This window comes from Camelus ferus, chromosome 8 (genome assembly GCF_009834535.1).
Source record: "Camelus ferus isolate YT-003-E chromosome 8, BCGSAC_Cfer_1.0, whole genome shotgun sequence".
Classification (NCBI taxonomy): domain Eukaryota; kingdom Metazoa; phylum Chordata; class Mammalia; order Artiodactyla; family Camelidae; genus Camelus; species Camelus ferus.
Window position 1 is genome coordinate 48435882 of NC_045703.1, and position 26170 is coordinate 48462051.

The 26170-nt window shown below is 40.4% G+C and overlaps 1 protein-coding gene and 1 long non-coding RNA gene across 2 annotated transcripts in view; one reads left to right on the forward strand and one right to left on the reverse strand.

Moving 5' to 3' along the window:
- SGK1 (serum/glucocorticoid regulated kinase 1) overlaps nucleotides 1-26170 on the reverse strand; it is a 106025-nt gene that overhangs the window by 65533 nt on the left and 14322 nt on the right. The window lies entirely within an intron of this gene.
- Nucleotides 2175-20334, forward strand: LOC116665412. The gene is made up of 3 exons (XR_004322008.1): nucleotides 2175-2259; nucleotides 19466-19469; nucleotides 20323-20334. It is a non-coding gene; the product is annotated as an uncharacterized LOC116665412 (long non-coding RNA).

The window sequence follows — 26170 nt, forward strand, 5'->3', positions numbered from 1 at the left end:
CTATGAACTTAAATGATCTGTTGAATATTAGAAACCATAGGGATTAAGGATTTTAAAATACACAAAAAAATCATATAGAGTTGTCATTTTATTTGCTATCCAGCTGGAAATTCTCCAAATAGTTTGGATGACCTTGAGCATAGGCTGTCAAACAACCCACAGATGTTTTTGAAGAATTTCAGAGTCAGAAGATAGCCAAAGATGTCAGTAATTTGCCCAAAGTCACACTGTAAATTATTATGTGGGAAAAAAAACTACACCTCTTGGTTTAAGCAAATCATTGAACTAGCTTCTACTAAGGGGTAAGCGGGCACACTCAATGCCTTCAGGGGCTGGTAGGAATAGGAAATGTGTACAGCCCTATGACCCAAGTATAAAACTAGGGAGCAGTAGGGATTGTGGCAAACTGGGAGTGCTCGCTTACTAAGGGCTTCTAAATTTAAATTAAAACAAACAAACAAATAAAATCCCCAAGCACACAAACAATGCTGGCCAAATAAAACCCTAGTCAAGTCTACCCTATGCCTTCAAGAGTCACTGCTTAACCTTTAAAGTTATTCTACCAAGTAGAAAAAGTATGAAGCAGAATTCTATGAAGAAGAAATAAAATGATTTGCTATCTTCTATCTTAAAAAAAAAATCCAATGCTTTCGACATTTTAACTTTCATTCATTCATTCACCGCTTATTCCTGAAGACCAGCTGTGTGTCAGGCATTGAGAATACAGCCGTTTACAGGATAGATTCCCCTAAAACCTGCCCACATGGAGCTTGACTTATGACTAAGGGAATACATTAATTTATTAAGGGAGTTAATAAATTATTTAATACAATAAGTAAATTATAATAAGTAAGGGGGAAAGAAGACAGAGAAGAGTGATCAGGCTCATTGAGGGTGGGAGGGCTCAATTTTAATTTTATAAGAAAGGAAAGCTTCCCTGAGAAGGTGGCTTTCCAGTCAAGACCTGCGAGGTGATAAGGCTGTAAGACATCCAAGAGTGCTATCAAATAGGCAGCTGGATTGAGTCTAGATTTCCAGGGAAAGATTTAAGCTGTGAAGATGAATTGGAAACTTGAAACAAATAGCCACATTCTTCTGAAGTCTTCCAGAAAACTTGCCTGAATGTTCTTGTAAAGTATGTGTCTAGGTGTTAAACTGTTGTTTCTGGGGCCTTGGTTTTTAGAATATATTACAGTGCATGTGAATTTACTGAAATGCGTGATTTAGTGAAGTCTTCTAAGAGCGAGTATGTGTTTTGTGCCTTCACACCTCCCACTGGGGGCAAGTTGTGGGTGGGGTGAGATTTCACTAGAAAAGCCCAGGATTCCAAATAACCTTCAATGAATGAACCCATTCTGAGGCCTCCGGTCATGGGAGTAAGGGTACTGCCTCTCTTTCCACAGAGAATGTGGTGGCAAGGGAAATTTAGAAATACTCATTTTTCCAGAAGCATCAGGGAGAAAGGTGTTGTAAAAATAGATAGGGTAATACATTTTGTAACAGGGCGGCATTAATTGCCTGCTGCCTCTTGAAAGGCTTTCTTTCCTTTGGCTAAGTCCTCACGCTGGCTTCAGTCTGTCCCTGCCTGCTACTCCTTTACGCATTTCACTGCTTCCCAGCCTCCCAGGTGGTTTTTATAGGTCTGATTCATGACAGGGTTGAGGATGTGTACTTGATCTTGGGCGAGAGGCTGGACTGGGAGTGAGTACCAGGGCTCTCCCTCTGGCCCGGGACTCCGGCAAGGTGCCCTCCAAAACTGCTGAGTGCACAAGGCTCCCTCTGCCCCAGAGGGAATGCAAGCCTATTGTGTCCCTCCAGGCGGTGAGCTGCTGTGCTGGAGGGAGTAGCTGACAGCCAGTGGCTTTGGGAGCCCCTCAGGGACCAGTCACAATGGCTCTCGGAAAACCAGAGCAGCTGCGTGTGTGAGAAAAATGAATGCCCGGATACAAGCCGCAGGCCTGGCTCCTCGGCCACCTGGGCCTCCTGTATCCAGAGCTACGTACCCATTTGTGGAGAGCCTGGTAAACAAACACAGACTGGGGCAGGACATCCTCCTCACCCCGAGCAAATTGAGAACTCCCTCACTTGGGGCTTATAGAAGCCTGTTCTCCTAACAGCCTCAGACTTTTTAAGGAGCAATTACCTCCCTAGACATAGGGTCAAACAGTAAGGCCCTTCTTTTAACTGTACAGCTATTCTCACCGAGCAGTGTGCCTGCCAAATACTAAGCCAATTTCTTTGCTAAAGCAGCCTGCTCCGGTTTGATTAATTTCTTTGTTTAAAAAAAAACAAAAATCCAAAAGCAATAATCCTTCAGACCAGAGAATCACCAGATGTGATTTGAAGAGATTGGCCAGCTTCGAGGGATTTTCCGCTGGTGGTTTTTTTCCTATTATGTAAGAGTAAACAAATATTATTCTTAATTTAATATGGTCTAGCTGATAATGATATCAGCTGATGCAGAAAAATTAGAGAGCGTTCAGGTACTTATTTGTGAACTCAGAAGGTAGTGCCTGCTCCTCTCATCTTTCCTTTTGTTTTCCAGGAGTAAAGAGCTATTTTTTCCCTTAAAATCCAAGTGAACTTGATGTTGAACACAACTTCAGCAATTCCCAGAGAGGCATTTTAAAAAAATTGTTATTTTTTTTTACTTTGAGGGAGGAGATAATCAGGTATTTATTTATTTATTTTTAATGGAGGTACTGGGGATTGAACCAAGGACCTTGTGCATGCTAGGCATGCACTCTACCACTGAGCTATACCTTCCCCTCTGCCAGACGGGCATTTTTTATCATAGAAAACTGACTTTGTTTCTAGGCTGCCACAATAACTTTCCATTCAGATCTAGTCAAGTGAGTTTTTTAGAATTCAATTATTTGAATAATTCAACTGATGATTAAAAAAAGACCTCCACACTTATTCCTTTTCCAGAGGCGGCCTGTCAGCAAGCTGGCTCTAAACATTAATGTAATTCAGGAAAAGGCTCCTGGAAGCAAAGTCCTCTCACACTGGTGCCTGGAGCTGCTTCCTAGCCTGACTCCTGAAATATAGCAGTGCCACCATACAAGGTCAGTGATGTCCGTCTGACTTCTCCACCCCAGCTGTATGTGCTCATCGTCCAGCCGTCTCTTCTCTGAGCATCTGTAGTGTTTAGTACTTGTCTGCAACCCTGGCACTTGGATGCTCACCGGTTGTTATTATGCCCACATCCTCTCTCCAACTGGAACATAAGAATGAGGACAGCTTCTTAGGCTTTTGTTTTTGTTTTTATTCCTCAGAAGCTAGCATTAGGTCTTACAAATAGTAGGCAATAAAAACAGCAATTGCTTGATTATTTTTGACAATCACTGTAATTGTTCGCTTATAGATCTGAACGTGCTTTGCTACCATTCTTTATCAAGGTAATAAGTATTCTCTGTAGAACTATTTGCCTTACACAGCAATACCTCCCAGGAGCAGGCACCCTGAGAAGACAGGCTGACTCCTGGAATTCCCCATCCTTTCATGCCATTCATTGCCCTTGGGATTTTCCGGTCCTTTCTTCTCAGCCTTGACCAAGGTAGTTGCATCCTGTTCTAGAATCTCAGGGTCTAACCCTGTGTTTCCTCAGACCTGGTCTGGGGGATGGGGTGCTGGGGAGGAACAGTGGGCAGAGACAGGAAGGAGAGAGCCCACATGGCTCCATCCTTTTCTATGGTGCTGCTCAAAGTGGCCGACATCCCCAACCCCATCTCCCCCTGCAGCTGACCCCCTCTTCCCGCTTTACCTCCGCAAGAGTTTGTGAGGATTCAACACTAAACACAGTCCTTGTGCTTTTGTTCTGTAAATCCCCCTCCCCCTCCTCCCCACTGAGGGACCCACCCTACCAAGCTTTACGTAGAAAAAGCTTAGAATTTACTGACACAAGTCTCTCTCTGGAAATGGAAGTAAAGTTTTTCTTGGTGCTTTAAATTCTGGGAATGAACCTTTTAGTTTGAATTAGTCTTTCCTGGATTTAGAAAGTTAAAAAAAAAAAGTAGGAGAGAATGATTTCAGGTAAGATCTCTAAGGGGCAGTATGTGTGATTTGCTTTTGGAATTGAAAAACGAAGCTCAGGGAAACTGGCAGTGTTGGGCTGGCCCCTGGGAAAAACCCTGGCCGGCTGGCCACAGGAAAGCCACCCACACCCGCTTTGGAACTTTCCCCTTCTGTCTTCTCCAAGAAATCCCCTGTTCCAGGATCTTTAACTTCTCCCTCTCTCTTGGCTACTGCCTCCTAGCACAGTCCACACATTGTTCTTGAACTTTCTTTAAAAAGCCAGCAAACTAACCAAACACATAACACCCCCTTTTCACCCACCAACTTCCTCATTCCAGAAACCCTCCTCACCACCACCTCAACCCTTTTCCTTCTTAGCTAAACTTTATAAAGCCATGATCTCTGTTTCTTCACCTCACATTTACTCCTCAGTCCATTGCAATTTATTTATTAAACAATATTTATGGATTGCCAAATATTTTCTGGGACAAAAAGAGTCTCCACTGAAACAAGTTCACACTGAGATACCCATAAACCTCATGGTCAAATCCATTGGACACTTCTCAGTACTTACCTGAGTGAACTAAGATTTATATTTTATGGCAAGACAAGAAAAATTTAAACACAAAAAAAATTCTTCTCTGCCCTTTGACCTCCTCTCCCCACACTGTGCATTGTGTATTTATTGGCATTACGCATGGACCAAATATCCCCCATGGGCAGGAGTACCTGCTCACCCATAAGGAGTAACATTCCAGCATCAACAACACAGCTCCTTAAAAGGTAATATCCCTCCTTGATCCTGTAAGGGGTCACATGTCGCTTAGATCTGGATTATGTAAACTGTCAATAATACATCATTTGACGTATAGCCTTCTGTCTCAAAAAATGTACAAACCTGGACCTTGATTTCTAACCAGCGGGACATTCTCAGAGCTTTTTGAGATGCTCTTCTCAGGTTGTAATCCTCAAATTTGGCTCAGATAAAATATTCCACTTCTTTCTTAGATTGACTGATTAATTTTTTGTTGACACCTGGCTTGCATACTCTGCAGCATTTCAAGGTTTCAGCAAAAGATCAACAACTCTCTGCCTGGCATTATGCTGGGTGGTGGAGACACAAAGAAATAGGATTGCTTAAGTGACCTTTGAGGAAGGTTGCTTGCGCTTCAGGGGGGACTGCCCCATGAGCCTGTGGGTTATTACTACCTCGTAAGTGTTAATGTAGCAACCAGTTAAAACCGTGAGCTCAAGAACCACTCTGCCTGGCTGCATGTCCAGCATCACTGTTTGGGAAACTTCTCAGAGCAGTTCCTACACTTGTAAAATGGAGTTAATGATAATACTAACTTCATCAGGGCTTTGTGAGGACAAAGTGAGACGATACAAGTAAGCCCAGTTCTTGGTACTGGGTGAACGCCTGGTTAATATTTGCTAATATAGTTATGGCTCCAAGCCATAAGAGATGTTTGTACAAACTGCTGTGGCAGAAAAGATGGGAGGTATTTGGTCCAGTTGGGAGAAGTCAGGGAAGGCTTCCTGGAGGAAGTGACAGTTAACCTGAGTCTTGAACATTGAGTTAAAGGAAGCCAGGCGAATTGAAATGGGAAAGACATTTCCAGCAGAGAGGATGGCAGAAGCTAAAATACAAAGACAAGAATCTGCATGGGATGTATAGAAAATGAGCCCAAAGAAGAGAGACAAGAGCTGAAGCTGGGTAGAGAGGTTGGGTGGTGGGGCAATGCCTGGTCATTAATGTGTCCTAAGCAGGAGAGTGGGATGGGCAGATGTGTCTTTCCACATCGTAAGTGTTAACATAGCAAACAGTTAAAAGCGTGAGCTCAAAAATTCAGTATGAAGAATGGATTGAAGTGGGTCAGGAACACAAGGAGCTGGATGAGTCAGGAATCTTTGATTATAAAAGAAATAATAAGGGCTGAAAAAGAATAGTCGCAGTGGAGGTGGAAAGGAGGGATGAATCAGCACTTCTATCTGTCTTGCAGCTCTCAAGTCCATCTTCTTTTCTCCACCCGAGAATCGCTATTTTATTGTCGTTTATCTGGATTCTTAAAGCCAACCCCTAAATGGCCTTGACCCTTTCATCTATTCCCACTGAAACCACAGCATCTTTCCAAATGCAAAAGCTGATCTTGTCCCAGCTTTAAACTCTTCAGTGGTTTTCCATCCATGGCAGCGGTGGCCTTCAAACCTGCTTGATGAGGATGGATGTGCTGTCAGAAAGCCCTGTGCAGATGTGCATTTATGATGATATAAAGAGATACAACTGAAATGACTGGTTCTACTTCCAAGTTTATTCTTTTTCCATGAAATGCACTGTTTCCTATTTTAATCTATTCCTTTAAAATGCTTATTTCAATCCACTGACTTGATTTCACGACCCACTAACAGGTAACACACCAGTTGAAGAACACTTATCTAACTGGTCAAGTCTAAACTCCTTGGCCTGGGACACCAGTTCCCTTAGAATCTGCATTGTCCTCTCCCATTGTGCCCCCAATGCATCCAAATCTTCCACCATATCATTTAATTTGCAGTTGTATTAAAGACTTTTCTCCTATGTCTTTGATTGAATACAAACTCTTTCCTCTGACTTCTCTTTTCTATCTGGGAACTTTTGCTAAGTGTCGCATACTTGGGACAGACTACTGTTGTCTGACTTCCCACTACCCCTTGACCCATTAGAGTATTTATTTGTGCAAATGAGAACACCCATTCACCCTAATTTACTTGTCTGTTTCCCTATTAGAATGTGAGTTTCACAAGGAGAAAGACACTATTTTCTCTCATTTATTCATCAACGGGACATTTACAAAGTTTCTTTTGTGTGTTCCCTCTTCCTAGCCCATCCCTTCCCATTTCCTGTCTGCCTTCACATTGAGCCGAAACTCCCAACAGGCTCACGATTCTATCCCCAGAACACAGCTCCCAGCCTATAGCAAGTGATAAAGAAATATTTGTTGACTGGCTTAAAGCCAGGTACTAGTCAAAGCACAGAGAATAAAAAATAAGGGACAACTGTCCTTAAGAAACCTACAAGGAAATCAACAGCTGTAAAATAGTGTTTAAGCCAGTAGGAGTTCACCTTTGGGGACAACCAGGAAAGGGAGGTGATGGGGATGGCTTTTGGGTGGAGAGCATGATGGACTTGTCCTGAGCCGACATTGGGGGTAAGACAGCAGAGGGCAAGACAGAAAGCCAGGGAAGTAAGGGGGTCAGGTATCAAAGGGACTTGAATGCCTGGATGCTGAAATGTTATCCTTCAATCACAGGGGGGGAAAACTTAAGGATTTTAAGCTTTCGAGTGATCAGATTAGCTGTACTCGGGGTGAACTGGAATATGCTCAGGGGAAAGGCAGCCTAGACCAGGGGAACGAGCACTGTGTACACAGGTGGTCTCAAGAAGGCATATCTCTCTCCATGCATTTCTAAACCTGGGCGCTTTAAAAAAATGAAGGTTCACCCACAGTTTTTAAATTTTTTAAATTTTATTTTCAAGCTCTGTGTGTCCTGGATGAAGGTCAGGGAAGACAGAATGAAGCATGAAAAAAGTGGGGTCTTGGAGGTCTGGGGGTGGGTTGAGTAGGTTGGGTAGGAGGCCGCCGGGTGGACGGGGGTGGGGGTGGGGCACTGGGAGGGGTTATCCCTGAGGATAACACAGAGCGGAAGCGCCACTCTGCGTCCTTTGTTGGAGTTCTACCGTATTGCCCTTCAGAGACCGCTTCATTCCCGTCTTCCTCCTCCCCACCCTGAATCGAATACAATGTCATTTATTATTTCATGTAGCTGTTGAATTCATTAATAATCTAGGCCTATTATGAATTTATTAGATTCTTACGGTTTAGGGTAGGGTCAGGCATGGCACATGAAAACTTCCTAAACAGCAAATATAATCTAGCTTTTATGTTATTCTGGGATGAAACAGCCAGTTTACAAGTGATTTGGATTTCTAATTTACTGAACCAAAAAACATTTAAAAGAGAAAAATGATTTTCTACAGAAATGAGTGACCGGGATTAAGAGAAATGGATCCTAGTTCTGGCTTTGCAACCATCTTGAGCAAGTCACTTAACCCATTTGAACTTCACTGCCCTTATCTGTGAAATGAAAGGCTCGAAGCAGGTAAGCCTTGCAGTCCCTTCCAGCCACGTTACAGATTCCAAGCTATGTCTTCACATAGCCTGGGTTCTGCTGGGACAATTCAGTGCCCCGACTTCTATGGTGTTGTCACGCCCAGCGCTGTTGAATGAACAGTGATCAAATAACACTTGGTTTATCCACTGCATGTTCTCCCCGCTTGCCACACCAGTCACATTCTTCTATAACTATGTATTACTTCCATTAGATAAACTGTGAAAAAACTCACAAGGCTCTTAAAATAATCTTATGGTTTTAGGGCAGTTGTTAGAAAAATCCATTTAAATTGTAATGATAAGACTGAATTAAAGTCTCCTTATGTGAACAGTGTACATTACTTAATTAAACTGAAGGTGCTAAATGAAAGAGAAGATTATTAACCTCCAAAATAGGGGCTTATTACGACTCCCTGATGTTTCTGCTCCTTCGTTGAGTCTTCTTGTAAAAGAAGCTGCACAGCACAGCCAGTTTCAATTTTATGCAAAAAAGATTTTCCTCTAAATGATGCTTGTGCTGTGTTGGTAATGGTTTCTATTTCAATATTCTATTCTTTTTCTCACTTCATGTTTTATAAAGAAAATCGTAAAATGCAATTGTTCCCTGAACACAAGAAGGGAGTCAAAACTAATCAATAGATATCTACCAAGTACCTGCGATGTCCAAGGAGTGTGTGAGGTACTGAACATGTGGGAGATGGGAGAAGGGAGCAGGAATGAACTGCCGTTGTTTGAAAATCCTATGGAAAGTGCTGAAACTGGAAAGCTCACTGCGACCTCAGGACAACTGAGACAGAGGAAAATTACCATTACTATGAATATATGTAAATGGAGAAGGAAAAAAAGATATTTTTCAGGACAGAAGCATTTTGGAGATGTGAAAAAAACCTAATAATATTAAAGGTAAAGAATTAGAATCAACGAAAGATCCCAGAAGCAACATTATCCCTGGTGATCCCTCCGCCTTGAAACAGTGAAATCTGCCAACGGGTGTCCACAAATACGTATTTAATGCATTTCATTAGTATGGCCCTCATATAACCTCAAAAGAAAACAGCAAACCTTTCAGCTTTATGGGGAGAGCTTCATATAAAACATTAGGCAAAGACAATTGTGGGACCTCATGCCATTGGCCATGGTTATTGGGCCAAGAGTTGGCATGTGACCCAATCAGAACCAATCAGGGTGTTTCTCTGCAGTCTCTTTTCATACTGAAGCAAGGAGATAGAGCTTTCTCCTTTTTTGGATTGCAAGCTCCAGGGATGCGCCCTGAGGAAATATTTTTCTCTTGTGGAAAAACCTGAGATAATAGTCTACCTAGTGAGAGGCAGAGACGCCTCTTAACCCAGACTTCAGAAAGAATACACATAATTTTTTTCATGTAGCTCATAGTCTAATTAGATGCAAGGAGTAAAATTATCTGGGAAAAAAAAGTTGCTTTTAGTTAGTTGTGATAATTCAAAATATTTCACCAGCTGAATAGCAGGGGCACAGAGCCCAGATATTGTCTGTAGCACACAGACAGGATTGCTTAGGGCCCCTGCTGTCTTGCTTTCACCCTTTTGTGTGTTAGACTGTGAAGAGTTCTTGTCGAGTCCCTTGGGACAGCCCTTTTTGGACCACTGGGTTGGTTGGAGGCAGAGGACACTCAGAAGGTTCTGGACAGTGGGTATTTATTAACCCTTATATAGAAGGATTCCAATATTTCAAAATCAGTGTAACTTATCCTACATGCCAACTGAACACCAGCCCCAGTTTGGGAAAAGAGGAGATAGAATTGGGGTTGTTTTTTGTGGAAACGACAGAGTAGACTGTGTGATGAAGATTCACCCAAGAATAAAAGCTGTCAGATTGCTTGAACTCAAATTGTTCTTACAAGTTTGGATTTTACGATCTTTGTTTACATCCCAAATTGATAATGACCAAAATTTCATTTCTTTCCACAATCCAGATGTCCCTGAGCCTTCCACCAAGTGCTAGAAGATAATAAAAGGTGTTTTTTTTTTAAAGGATCATTTGTCCATGTCTAGTGTTAAATAAAATAAGAACTTGCATTTTATAAAGAAATAGAGAGCAAATATTCTGAACATAAGGGAAACTAATTCTCACTAATCAAAAAATAGGAAAGAATTTTCCAAAAACGTGGAACAAAATTATTCAAATGAATTTTTATGGGTACTTTGGCTAATAAAGCCACTAAAACAAAACAAAACAAAAACTTAGAGTGTATGAAAACAAAGGATTTGAATGCCAGGCCTGTCTCTAGTGAATTGAATATTAGGGGAATGTTGTTGATTGAACTAAGAACTATGGCCAGCAGACAACAAGCTCAGTAGTACATTTTCCCTTCTCAGTCCCAGAGGGAACATTCTTTAAGCACCCAAGAGTCACAGGTTAAGTGGTGATTGAACACCATCACAGCAGCCTACTCACTTCCCTTTCTTCTTTTGCCTCTTCCAATCCACCCTACACTTTCCGGCTAGATCTAGCTTCCTAAAACATGGTTTTGATTATATCACTTCCTTGCTTGGTACCTTCAATGACTTGTATTTTCTACTGATTAAGGGCCAAGCACTTTGTTTACCTGGAATCTCTCCACTTACATCTTATTCCCCATGACTCGCCTCCCTTTGGGCCATATACCAGCCAGAACAGATTATTTAGTCTTTTCTTAACTAATCCTTCATTTTTTGACCATTGAACGTCTGGGTTCTCATGGGTTCTTGTCAATAGGGATGACTTTTACTCTTCAGCTCATCTCAGTTTTGCTAGGTCAAATCTTACCCAAGCTTGAAAACCTGACTCTAAAAATATCTTCATGAAGTCTTATTACAACTCCATGAAGTATCTTCCTCCTTGGACACCCCCTCCCATTTTTACTTCAGATTTCTCGTGTAAATCTGTTATATTGTATAGCCCCATGATTCGTGCATTCTTTAATGATTCCAGCTAGTGTTTATTTTCATGGATGATTACCATGAGGTATATTCCCTTCCTGGAGTTATGAGAAATACAAAAGAATTTTTTTGCCATAATGTCATGCTAGAAGGGTTAGGAGAAAATAACTCATGATGTATATATGAAATAGGAAGACTCCATTTATACCCTGTGAATTCCCCTGAGGGTTCGGTCTGTAAGACTGATTTCTTGGCCATTACTGTTGCTATTCTTTTTTGTAAGAAGTGTATGAGACCTTGAGGGCTATCGTAAAATTTCTAACATGTCCTTGGACCAGTGATTTCCATAGCATGCATTTATTTATTTATGGATTTATGTATGCATGTATGTATTTATTTTTTTTTCATAGGATTTTTGTAATTTTGACGTATTTTGAACTTGAGTGGCTGGTGATTTACTTATAATTTCATCACCAGGTGTTTCTCACCTTTCCATCCACTGGTATTGATAAATGCCAGGTTTCACTTTAGACATCTTGTCACCCCAAGCAGTGTCTTGCATGGATCAAGTTTAACAAATATTTTTTGTATTAGTTGCTAAGTGTGTACCTGTCACCTCTTGGGGTCTGAATGAAGTAGCAGACCCAATCTTTGGAAACTTCACAGCCTCATTTTTTGTTCCAGCTTCTTTGAATCTAGCCCAGAACCGTATTTTTAAGGCCTAATCAAACTTTTTCATCCACCTACCCATTCATAGGTTTAGCTTCTGTCTGTTTTGATGTTTGTCTCAATATCTTAGGACTGTTAGAAGGTCTGATTTCAAGAGTTGTTTCTTGAACTTATTAAAGGTGTGATTTTGAACGACTAAGTTAAACTCTAAGTATTTTCTCATCCGTTAAGACGCAGTGATCATACTTACCTAAAAATTGGTGAGAATCAGAAGATAAACAGGGGGTAGTAACAGGAAGGCACGTGAGCCCTCTGTGAGTACATATAATGCACATACATGAATAAGGGTGATTAATTTTGTGATTATTCACAATTAGCTTTCCAAAGATGAAACTGGTTCTCAGAAGAGACAGAGTCACTAGTTACTTCAGAGAAATTTGCAGGCACTTGGCAAGTAGGGGCAGAGGGAAATCAAGATGTTTATGACCTTGTCAATTCTGACATACTATAATCCCCCATATAACTTGTACCAAGAAAGTCACTCACAGTTAATCAAGTTTAACTATGTACTTGAGCTTTCTTACACTTGAGCTACGACAGGTCAACTCACTATTTTTCTCCTAGGTGTGGAATAAGAGAGACTGGCTTAAAAACATTTCAAGTGGAAAAAGTCCTAGGGATTTTGGTTCACACTAAACTTTATAGGAATCATCTAATCCATCTTCTGGACTGTTGGAATGAGGCTATATCAGTAGAAACACTGAGGCCAGAACAAGGGAGGTGATCCATTGACCTCTGTCCTGATAAATCAAATCAGGAGCACTGGTTCTAGACTTGTTCTTCGGAATTTAATAGTATTGACAAGCTACCACCCAAATAAGAGCAGGTGCAAGGGGAGAGGAGATTGTGATGGTTAGTTACATGTATCAATGTGGCTGGGTTATATACCTGGTTATAAAATTAAACACTAATCTATGATTTGCTGTGAAGGGGTTTTGTGGATGTTATCAATATCTGCAGTCAGTTGACTTTAATGAAAATCTGGGTGGGCCTCGCCCAATCAGTTGAAAGCCCTTAAGAATAAAGCTGAAATTTCCCTGAGAAGGAAGAAATTCTGCCTCAAGATTGTATCAACCTTCCAGCCTGCTCTATACATTTCAGACTTGCCATTTCCACAATTGTATAAATTAATTCATTGAGATAACTCTCTTCTTATGTATCTTCTAATGGCTCTGTTTCTCTAGAGAAACTCTGATAGAGAGATCAAATAAGAAAGATGGATATGAAAAACTTAGGAAGGCCATGGCTACAGTTTCCCAGCATTTGAATAGCTATTATGTGAAAGATGAACCAATGGTTGGAGGTAACAGCAAGGCATATTTGAGCTTCTCATGTAACTGAAGTTAAATGATGCTTTCTCTTCAAGAAGGCAGCTGTCCATCAAAGGGCACATCAAAGAGGAAATCAGACCAGTATTTCATTCTGTAAAGTGAAGTGCCCAAATAATGTTTTGTTGTTGTTGTTATTCTAGGCACTAAATGAGTCCCTTCTTTACAGCTCTTTCATTACTCTTTGAAATTTTATTTGTTGTTATAACTGTTCTTCCTAGAACTTCACTGTGGTTCATATAAACAATATTTCTAATTTGTGGACCATTGCATTTAGCCCAGAGCTCCTCTCTGCATATTCATCCACTGAGTAAAACTTCTCACATGGTTTTCATTTTCCAAAAGATAAAGCTGATGCTTCTCTGAAGTTGTCCAACCATTCTGTAGCAGATCAGAACTTGGGGAAGGCTAGCCAGCTTATAAACTTACTGCCAGGGCTTTTCTTACCAAATGAGGCAGCATCTCTAGGCCAAATGGCTTTAGTAATGTACAATTCCCACAAAGTTTTCTGTGAGATTATAGCCAGAAAAACAAATTCTATGCTAGATAAGCATAGAATCAAGAACTGAATTTATTTTTTAAAGGCTATTTTTGAAATGCACAAATGGCCTTATGTTGTAATGCCTAATGCTACTGTCTGCATGTCTTAAAACTACTGAGTGGCTCTCATGAAAATAACTTCAAAGCTAGGAGGTGACTTAGAAATCAGCCAACACTGTCCACAAAACACATATTTAAAGTGTGCCCAGGAGAAATTTCCTCCCCGGAGCCAGACACACTTGTCCAGAATGGCTATACTATTTTACATCACCACCAGTGAACTCAGGGACCCAGTCTCTCCACATCTCCATCATTTCTCCATAGCCTTGCAGATTAGAAGTACCCATCATGCACAGATGCCATGACACTTCTGATCCAGACTAAATAAGAACAAAAATCCCTCCTCTCTTCAGGAGGGTGGAGTTGGGGTAAAAATCAGGGAATATAACCCCAAATCCTTCCCTCCCCAATGAATATTCTGCCCATTCATTTTTACACCCTATGTAACCACCTTGCCAAAAAAACTCAGGGCAGCCACTCACCTGAGCCTGCCCGCTCTCCCCTTGAGATTGTACTATCCATCCCTTAATAAATCATCACTTTACTTTCTTTAAAAAAAAAAGTGTGCCCTGTGTGCTCAACTCTGCAAGTCATACTCACGGAAGACTTGTCCCTTGAGTTTTATCTTCCCTGATGTACACTTCATGGAATTGCTTGCTATAATTATTTTTTCTACTCTTCAGCAACTTTAGCTGAAATACTGAGCCATTACAGAATATAATTATAATATAATAATCATCCCTTACCACTGGAGATGAATATAATGGATTTCCTCATTTAGAATGAGACACCTTTTAACTCTAATCGTTAGTTCTCCTAGATGGAAATTATGCCTGATTTAAGTCCCTATGTCTGGTTATCTTGAAGGATATAGTATGTGTCTGGTAGTGGTTAACATAATCGTGTTTCTGCTCTCTTTTATTTCATTAAATTATATACAATTACATTAATTCAACAGGATGTAGACTTTGAGCTATTTAAAAATGAATTTCTGAAAAGGGAAAGGTAATATTCTATACTGATCTAAAGAGAAATAATAAATCACAGAGTTGAGTATGTTTTTCATGACTTTCCAGCTCCTAAAATCTCCATGGTGCTCTTAATTATTTGCTGTCTCTCGTTTTCCTGGAAATGAAGACATTTTTAACAAACATATTTAAAAATTTCCAGAGCTGGCATGTGGTGGAAAAAATATTTTTAGTCCTTGACTAGAAGAAAAGTTCATTCATTTGGAATTTGGAGTTATTCAAGTTCAACTGATATCGATTTTCTAGTTGACCTAGGATTTCAGAACTTTTTTCTGAATTCTACATATAGTAGCCTTGGCAAGGAAGCATCATGGCAGGGGGAGGACACAGCTCAGTGGCAGAGCACATGCTCAGCATGAAGAGGGCTTGCGGCCTTTTGTACAGGAAACCCCAGTTGGACAGACACTGGGGTGTGGCCAAGAGGGGCGTGGTCTGGGGGGCAGTGCTCTGACGGGTTTGGGCTGGGCTCCTCATCCTTTGTTGGGGTTGAGGGGAGGCCAGCGGCAGAGGCATTACATAAATGGGGCCCACTGAGGGGCAGTACAAATGCCAGGGCTTCCTCCCACCTCACAGGCCAGCCCCATTTTTTTCTCAAATTCCACTGGGTACATGGTTCTCAAATTTCAGCCTGCATCAGAACCACATAGATGGCTTGTTGAAATACAGATTTCTGAACCTCATCTCCAGAGTTTCCGATTCAGTAGATCTAGGATGGGGAGCAGGATTTGCATTTCTATCAAGTTCCCAGGGGAAGCTGCTGCTGCTGTTCCGGGGATCCTACTTTGAGAACCACTGCTCCAGGCCTTCAGGGTTCCTGCTCTTTCCCTTCAAATCAAGGAGGAGTTTTTGCAGCCCTTGTATCTTTTCTTTCCTCACAAGGAAAACACATCTTATCTCTTTGCCACAGGGTCAACTGGTAAGAACTTTCTCAAGTAACTGTTTATTAACCTGATTAGCTCCTTTGAATGTGTCCCAGCCCTCAGGAGCCTTTTTTGGCAAATGAGGTCAGTTTAAAGGTAACAGCCAAATTATGTCTCTTAGTCTCCCCTCAGAGTGTCCCCAGAAATGAATCCAGATGTGTGTGTGTGTGTGTGTCTGTGTGTGTGTGTCTGTGCAAGTTTAACCTCATCTGGGCCTCCAGCCCCACTTGTGTTGTCTGGGCTCTGCACAGCCACTTTTCCTGGTGACTGGCATCCTTGTGATGTCCTAGCCTCTCTGTGTCAGTGCCAGCATGAAAGGGCAAGGATGGGGGTGGGGGCTTAGCGGGGTGGAAAACACTCCTTTGCCAAGCTTTTTGTCTTATCTGAGCATCACCAGAGGCCCCAGTGGCATAATTCACGCTCAGAGTTTCAAAGCCACTGGAGAACACCACCCTTCAGCATCCTGTCCTGACATCCATTCTCCACCACTGCTCAGACCTGTCCCTTGAGGTGAGCAGGAAAGCAGGTACTGTATAATCCCCTCCGGTTTTTACCTTCTGCATTCTCGAGGGCCTGTACCCCACTACTACTCTCCTGTCCCTGTATAGGGCCTGCTTCTCCAAAAAGTAAATGCACACATGCGTGTCATTTAGTGTAAACTGGGCACCCAGTTCTATGGCTGGATCCGGATTTCCAGCTTAGGGTTCGTCTGGGTCATTGTGCTGTATTTTCAATGCAGATCCATTCCTTTATATGTTCAAACATTTTTGAAGGCTATTATGTGTTAGGTGCTGTGGAGGCAAAAAAAATGTACAACTAAATGGGAGACAATGAACTATACTAAAGGCTAGTCATTTCTTTTAAGTGATACAGAGACCAAATTTGCTGAGAAACACATATTAGGAGCAATGGATTCAGACTGGCTGAGAGCAAGGAGTTGCTGAAGGGGTGGCCTTCCAAAATGGACTGTCTCACTTCACCAGCCATTTTCTTAAGACAAGGATGCTGCATACTTCACCAGACTCAGGGTGGACTCTAATGCATAAAACAGTAAGGAAGGTAAACAAGAGGCCTCTTGGGGTGTCTTCAGATCATTCAGGCTGAAAACTAGTCTGCAAGAGGGGACATCTGACCCAGACTAGAAGGTCAGAGGTGAAAAGGTCCCAAGGGCTTACTTAGACCCTTCTTGTAGCTGTGAAAATAAAGGCTAATTAAGTTAAATAACTTGCCCAAATTAAATCCTTGGTTATAGTGAAAAGCACATGGCAAGCTGGGATTTAAATTCTGACTGGAACACTTGCTTTAAACTTGATCATGTTACTAAACTCTTCGAGCCCAACATCCGCATTTACCAAATGGAAATATTATCTAATTGATAGGACCATTGCAAAGACCAAATAAAAAATGTGTGACAGTTTAATATGCTCCTAATGAATGTTTATAACTTCACTTTTTTGATCCAGATTGAGAATTAGAATTAAGAACTCTGACCTTCTCGGCTTGTGTTTTCTTATATATGCAACCTCTCCTCCACCTGGGTGAGGTTGTTATTGCCTTTCCCAAATCATCATCACCACCAACACTCACCACCATCATCATTATCACCTACCTCCAGAACAGAATAGTTATTGTGAGGATTGGTGAAGCTAATGTTTATGAAACACTTTGCAAACTGTATAAAGGTTTATACAAATTTCCATTTTTATTAAAGATGACACTGTTTTGTAATAAGACTGTCACACTGGCTATCAAATATGCTAAAATCCTAATGATTGACTGAGACGTTTTTATTTGTTTTCATTGAATTTTTGGTGCCATATATTATCAACGACTATGGAAAACATAATAATCTATGAGTGATGCAATATCTGAGGTTACAGAACCTGAGTTTGATGTTTTTCTCCATTCTAGATTCACAAGCGTTCAGGACTCAGTAAAATAAGGACTTAGTTTCAGTAAAAATGCTGTCAAATTTCTATCAATGATTCCATCAGTAATGTCCCAATACACTGAAAGCAGCTTTCTATTACTGAAGGCCTGCTGGGTTCAGGGCACTGGGTAATTATCACCTCTTACACATAATACCCCACGAGGTCAACATCATCACTATTTTATAGATAAAAAATACTGAGGCTCAGAGAAGTCACTTGACTTGCTTAAAGTCACACAGCAAATAAGATGCAGAATCCAGGTCTGACTTTTTTCAGAGTCCTCTCTATCACCTCCTGCTGCCTCTCCACAGAATGTGCTGGAGCTCAACAACAAATACACAAACACATTTTCATTCTAGCACCTGCCATATTCACTATGCTTGGTATAATTAAATAAATTATTTCTAACAAAATTTCTTTGAGCTTACTTAAATTTATTGAGAAATAAACAGAAAGAACACTCCACTAATACATATAATACATGGTATATTAGAAAGGAGGTTATTAGTTCTGGGTGTCAGTCACACCCTCTGCTTCCTTCTGAGGAAAAACCAGTAATGTGACTTTGTCAAACTGGCCACAATCGATTAAACCCAAACAAGGCACATGGGTTGGAACCAGCCTGCCATAGGCTGATGTCATCTCAGGAGAGAGACTGGGGTGAGAATTCATTTCATACTGAATCTTCAATAGCAACTTGACAAGCTGACACGCTTTTGAGGGGAGTTTGACTGGAGACATTCAGAGAGAACCCTTGGGTGGGGCGAGGGTGGAGACTGAGAGGAACCTAGATCAGCAGCAGGCATTTGAAGGGACAATGAGGAGCTGAGTTTGGTCAAAGCAGAAGGTGCCTAAGGGAGGCAGAGAGAAAATGAGCCCAGAGGAGAAGTCCAAAACGAACCACCTTTCCCAGGTATAAACCATAATATCCTGGAAATCGGTTTTTAAATTGGCAAAGAGTTGCTGCAAACCATTTTATGATGAAAAATACGTTTGTTCATCCTCAAAGTTCCCGTCACAGGAAAGGAGAATGTGGATGCAGAGTTGCCATGGGGGAACCTCCACGAACTGTAAGAAGAAGTGCTCTAAACCAGAAACCCGCCAACACAAAATAATTTGTAAAATTACAGATGTGGGACTGGGAAGTCCTAAATACTTTTTTGCTTTATACCAGAAATGCTTGGTATCTTAATCATTTTTTCTTTCTGTTATGTTTTCTATGCTCTTAACAATTTTCCTCAGTCCATGTCTCATCATTAAGGAAGACCACATCAATTCTAGACACTGTCCAGAGGCAGGAAATCACACTTTATTCCATCACTCCTAAACCATCATTCGTAATGCTCAGTGTCAGGATACCTATAGCAACAGATGTTAAAACACACATAGTAACTACAAAGGCTCTTTTAATGTCAATTTAATTTAAACCTTAACCGCAGATTTTTTCCACAGATAACAGCGAGAAACCACAAAGATCCTCTTGTCTTCATGCTCTTTCCACACACTGCAATACAGGCTCTTGTTTTGGAAACAAAGAAATCGTCTGAATCAGCTGTCGTGGCCCAGTGTGTCTGCCATGGTCACACCGTGTCTGGTACATTAGCCGTTCTCAGAGCCGAGCGGGAGAACTGTCCCCCTCCCCACCTGTGATTTTCACTGTGGAGTTTTGACTACACATCTCAGATGGAAAGTAGGCAGTGTGCTAAAATTGCAAAGTACTTTAAAAAAAATACTTCAGAGAATGGCAATGCATTTAAACAACATTTATTAAATCTTTACTATGGAAAATCTAGCATGTTTCTTAGGGGCATAAAAAGATGCAAAATTGAATAAATATTCACTATTGAAGAAGCATATAGTCTAGAAGAGTGTTGTTCAACAGACATATAATGTAACCCACATAAGTAATTTAAAATGTTCCACTCAGAGGAAGGAAACAGCTCAGTGGTAAAGTGTGTGCTTAGCATGCATGAGGTCATGGGTTCAATGCCCAGTATCTCCACTCAAAAAAACAAAAAAGCAAAAGAGTTCCCAAATAAACAAATAAGCCAAAAAAAGTTCCACTAGCTACACTGAATAAAGTGTAAAAAAAAAAAAAAAAAAAAAAAAGAAAGACAAGAAAAGTAACTTCAATAATATGATTTAATCCTATATATCCAAATATTACCATTTCAAAATGTAATCAACATGAAACTATCAATGAGGTATTTTATATTTATTTTCTCTCTCTTTTTTAGTTTTTTAAATTTTATATTCATTTTTTTTCAAACTGAGTTGAAGCTTGGATGTGTGTGACACTTATAGCACATCTCAATTCAGATTCGTCACATTTCAGGGGCTCAATACCCACATACAGCCACCATATCAGACCCTACAGGTCTCGTCCTTGGAAAAGATAAGGGCATAAATGACTTTCATACAAGCTCTATCAGTTTTAGGGAGGGGAGGGACTTTTCCATGGAAGAGATGGCATTTGAAATTGATGTTGTAGATAATGGTTATGAGCTGGAGAGATGAAGAGTGTAGTTCACACCGAAGAAACTGCAGAAGCAGCAGCCTGGGGAGGAAAATTGTAGAAAATTGCAACTCTGTTCAATCAATGGAATTTCTCATTGTGCTGAGATTAATGACATAACTCCTTAAGGAGGTTTGTGAGGGTCTGTGGAGTTTTCTCACTTTACTTCCCAAATTGATCTCCTTCTTTCGAGCTCTCTGTCCCAGGCACACAGTCTGTATCCCTCTTCTCATGCATTCCCCACTTCTTCCCACCCAGATCTTTACATAAGCAGTGCCCTGCCTGAACACATCTGGTTTGGCTTCTAGCACCTAGCTTAGGGCTCAGCAGAGAGTCAGTCGTCAGTAAGTACACTGGAATAAACAAATGAATGATTGCTGGAGACATAAAGAAGAGGAAGAAGAGAAAGTGGGACAGGTCTGATGGTGGCATGTCGCTGAGGACCTTGGGCTTAAGGGTTTGTAACGCATTCTGGAGCAAGTCAGCACCACACCTGTCACTTGCATATTGCGCGTTCGTCTGCAGCTCAGCCGTGCCCGGGATAGCCTGGAGTGAGGAGAGACGGGTAGCGGAGTGCCCTGTAAGGAGCCTTTTGAAAGAGTCCAGATGAGAATTCATTGGACTGCAGGAGACCGGTGGGTGTATGCATTAGTTACAAAGCGCACCAAGAGAGCAAATCATTTCATGGAAATCTTACTCTTAGAGGTGAAAAGAGCTTTTGGCATTTTACAGATGAGGAAAGCAAGACTCAGGTAAGTTAAATCACTTGCCTTTAATTCTACCTTAGAACTCATTTCTTGGCACAAATGAATTTCATTATTAAAATACAGCCTGGGAATAGATTACATGGTATAGGAGGACGGATCATTTTTCAAACATGAAATTAAGTAGATACAGAAAAGTGGAGAAAAGGATCCAAAATGCATCTGAATTATGGAAGAAATGACTTTTAAAAGCTTTTGACACTAGTGCTCACTGACCTTAAAACCCAGCAGCTGATACCATACTCAGTCAAGGGCTCTAACTCCTCAGTCACTTAAATATTTCCATTTTCTAAGAATGTTAGAAGTGCTACTAATCCATCTTCACAGTGATCGAAGTGTCCTCTTTGACAGAATTAAAAAAGACCCGAAGAGGGAAATTAATGGCACACCATGGTCACGGAAACTTATTTTCTAAGTCATATGTCATCTTTATAATTAGATAACTCGCTTGTTTCTAGGCTGTGTTCTCAGCTAAACTCTTTTTTTTTTTCTGTGTGTCTCAGAAGATGGTGAAAAGAGGGAGAGGATATTTTTATTTATTTACTTTTTAAATTAAGAAAAATTGGGGGAATAGTTAGGTTTTCTTTATTTATTTTTGATGGAAGTACTGGGGATTGAACCCAGGATCTCATGCATGCTAAGCACACACTACCATTAAGCTATACCCTCCCTCAGGAGAGACTATTTTTAATATTCAAAGAAGTAAGGTTCGAGAATCTATGCTTTAGGATCTAGACAATACAAGATGACTCATAATTTACTGGTTTCCAATAAGCTGTAAAAGTCTCACTATTTCATTGAGAAAGATTTGTAAATTTTAAAAGTCTCAAACAGTTATGACTATCTAAGCTAACATTACAAAGGAGTAACAGACTGAATATTTCATGAGGCTTTGCTGGTCATAGTATCCCTTAATGATGAAACCTTTAGGTTAGAGGCAAACAAGAGTATTAGAAGGTCTGTTTGTTTATTAGTCAAACTACCTTCAAAAAGAAAAAAAAAGCCCAACTAGGCTGTATGGTTGACATTGCAAAGCCAAAACAGCCTTGATTGGATAGAAATTTCACTTTATAATCGATTGTTTTGATGTTTCATGAATCAAACTTTGATATCAAACCTTTAAACTTCAAGATTTGATAACATTTACTTTAATAAAACCTTGTATTTTAATAAAAAAAAAAAGAATAGAAGTGAGACGACTTCCTAAAAGATTACAATTAGACTTAGACTCCCCATTGATTATCTTTTGTGAGTCCAGAAAGGTAAATAGGATAAAGCTAAACTCTGGGAAGCATGGATATTAAGATGATTTATGAGGCCATTAGAGACATAAATCAGATATAATTATCTGATTTTCAAAAACGAATCATAGTCACCTCCTCAAATGGCCTCATAAATTCTTCGATGACGCACGGCAGAGCAGTGCTTATGTCATGCTGAAAGTGGGCACAGAAAGATAAATGGTCCAAGTGACAATCTGAGAAGCCGGTGGTCTTCCTGAGGACTTCCCCAATGGACTGTGTGCTTTTCCCGGAGGCACGAGGGGAATGAAAGGTGTCCAGCTCTTGGGAATTTAGCAACTCATTTACCTTGGTACCCACGGATGATCAAATGGAAGATTTATGTCTTCCTGAATCTTCCTCCAAACATGTGATTTGTGCCTGTAGCTCAGGTCCTGAGCAGAAACTAGTGAGAAATCCTGTAGTGGTGAGGTCTAGCTCAGCCTCTTACTTACTAGTCCTTCCTCTTCCCTCCTTCACACTGTTACTTTGCTCCAGCACATTTCCCATCTAATATCGTGTGTTTAACTTTTTCAAATTGGGATGAAATATATATAAAATAGAATTGACCATTTTCACCATTTCTAAGTGCACAGTTCAGTTCATTCGCATTGTTGTGTGATCATCACCACCATCCATCTCCAGATGCGTCTTCCTAAACTGAAACTCTGTCCATATTAAACAGTAATTCCTCATCCTCCAGTCCTCCCACCCCAGCCCCTGGCAACCACCATTCTACTTGCTGTCTCTGAATTTGCCTACTCTACGTCACTTGTAGGAGGAATCACATAGTATTGTTCTGTTGTGACTGAAGTGTTTTACTTTCTAAATTTTGTTTAATGACTAGCTCATTTCACGAGTGTGTAAGCATCTGGGTCAGGAATTTCTTTGTGTGTTATTCTCTGCTTTATTTCCAGTGTCTAGAGAATCCTTGGGACCTAGTAGAGTCAGAATAAATGTTTGTATGAAGGAATGGTTCAGGATGGCATGCTGCTAAAATGGGGTGAGAATCAGACAACGTTGAACAGAGGACTACTGAACACTTCCACATGTTGGGCACGGTGGGTAAAAAAGGGACAAAGCCATAGGGCTGGCCTCAAAGAGCTTTCATGTGTGTTAGAGTCAAATGGTTGAAAGGTAATTTTACCATAGTGAAATCAACCCAAAACGGAGGAAAGTCCACTGTTAATGAGACAGACAGGAAGTGCTCCCAGTCTTGGAGGATAAGGGAAAGGACTTTCGAGTGCTAACTTTAAATCCCACCCTAAGGACGAGTGAGTGTTGGCCAGTTCAAGAGTGCGGAGTTCAAGGTTAGAGGAACATTCTAAGGAAGGGGAACAACTATAGGGGCTCTTGACATTTTGAGCCTTGAGCCCTTCTCAGAGTCTGTTGAAGCCTAAAGGTCCCTTCCGAGAATAAGTTTCTAATGAATAAAATAAAATACATAGGATTACAAAGGCAATTGATTACATTAAACAACAGCAAAATAAAAAATTTTAGTACTGTATAAATATTCAGTACTATATGTGATTATTTCTTAATGTGTTAGAAAACGAGGTCTAGATAAAAGCTCATAACTACTGTAATGATAATCATATGTGATATATTGTGATATTTTCATCAATTGTCATGTGATATGAAAATACATGTGATTTCTTTCAGTGATGAAGTTACAAGTCCTGGTAGTTATTGGTTACATTCATAATTGGAGGAAGAACAAAATTTCAGTTGGAGGTTAATGAAAATAAACATGTAAGTTTTTCCACCCACGTTTCTGAATTCTATTCATAGACATCTCTCTCTGTAAGGGATCTGTAAACGCTAGGCAAAGAACCCCGGGACTGGTGGCAGGATCATGTGGATGGAGAAAATGAAGTTACTCAACATGCTTGGAGAACGGAATTCAGTGGATGAGGAAGGGGGAGAAGAAAGGGAAAGAGATGAGGGGTGAGGGAGGCAAGCAAGAGCCCCATCTTAGTAAACTTTATACACAAACACTAAAGAATTCAGGAAATATCAAGTATCAACTCGTATTTTAGAAAATTCTTCTAGACTGCAGCTGGGACGGTTCCATCAGGCAAGACCAGCAGCAGGAGGCCAATTAGGGGGTGGTGTCATTTCTTCAGAGAAGGATGGAAGTGGCGTGAGCTAGGGAAATGGCAGTGCAGACTCTCAGTATGCAAGGCAAGTGGGAGGCAAAAGCTATTTAGAAGATGGAACATATGAAAAGGAATATGTGTATGTATATGTCTGACTGAAACTTTATGCTGTACACCAGAAATTGACACAACATTGTACACTGACTATACTTCAATAAAAAAAGTGGGGGCGGGGGTGGATCTTAGTTAAGAGGACAGCAGGAATGTGAAAAGAGGCAGTGTTTTCTCTTTAAAATTTTTTCCATGCTAAAAAAAAAAAGAATTGAGAAAAGTGGATTCTCTTCTACTCCTAGACTAAAGAATCTTACAATGCTAGGGTGATAATAAAGAACTCCGTTTCAATTTTTTGAAATTCCTGCAGTAAGAGATGGTGAGCATAGAATGCCCAGTGAAAAAACACAACCGTTGCTAGAGAAGTGATGTGGTGTAATGGAAAGAGAATCTCAAATCTCATCAACTGATATGGCCCTTCTTATATGTGTGACCATGAGGAAGTTACTTAACCTTTCTGATGCCCACTATTTCTGTTGGTAAAGCAAGGCTAAGGATACCTGCATTCCTGAGTTGTAAGACACAAGGGAGAAAGAAATCACTGAACATGTTCTAAATTGAGTGCTATGAAAATGCTACCTGTGCTAGTATGTTATAATCAATCAGTAGAGGGTAATTACTATAAGTCAGTATTTACTAACAGTTGAAGAAGCATTTGAAGAAAGTAACCTGTGTAATTCCTAGCAGCTGGTTAAGTGTCACAGATCACGTGGAAATACGTTTGGTCCTGGAAAAAAAATGTAGAATTTAGCTAAGTGTAGGGTAAGGGTGAGGGGTGGGCAAAAGTAGGACTTTTTGGGTGGAAGAATGATAAAAATGAAGAGATGGAGGTCCAATGTATTCCTGAGGTAATAAAGGTGGAGGGTTAAACCAAGGAGTGTGGGTTATCAGGTATAAAGTATTCTGAATGTGTCCAGAATATGGAGGAATTTGAACACCATCCAAAGTGGTCAGCTGACATCACAGTAAAACCTGTAAAAAAGATGGTCTCTAACATTATTTTATACTTGTTTAATAAGCCACTTTCAAAAGGTTACTTGATATGGGAAAAAAAAAGATTTCCAATTTGGAAATACTCAGTGTTGGGATACATTTGTTAATTCTAGTTTCAAAGAAAGAATTAGGCTGTTTCCTTCTGATAGGGTTTTGGAGCCTCTGGTAGCTTTTCCAACCCCTGTAATTTTTTTTCTGCTTTGAGGTAGGTGGGTGTGAATAACATAATTTAAGCTAAAGCAAATTAGCATTGGCCGTTCCCCAGAGGGTCAAAATACCTCAATTCTTTACAGAAGTAAATGCTTCTTTAATTCAAAAAAAGAAAGTAAATCAAGAAAAGGAGAAAAACAAGCCATAACAGTAAATATCCGAGAGGGTAACAGAATTTATTGCCCCAAAGAAGGAACTCGACTTCTAATGTCAAGTTGGGCATTTCTCTTTAAGACTCTAGGGAAGTTCTCTCCTCTTTCACTGCCTTTTTTTTCCCCTCAGGAAAACCTCACTGCTATAATCTGACTAAAGTCCTGTGACTTCTTCATGGGACAGTCAAGGAGATGAAGGGCAAGGAAGAGTAGATTTGGACATGAGAGTAAAAAGGCTTTATTAAAGAGTCCAAAAGATGGTGGGTGGTGGTTTACACCAAGGCTCTGGAGATTAAGAGACGGGGAATTAAAAAAAAAAATTGTTTTAGAGGTAAACTCAGTAGGATGTGCTGATGAATTCATTACATTGATGACAGAAGAAAAGAAAGAGGAATAATTCTGAGATTTCTGGCTCTAACAAATGAATAGATGGCAATTACATTTA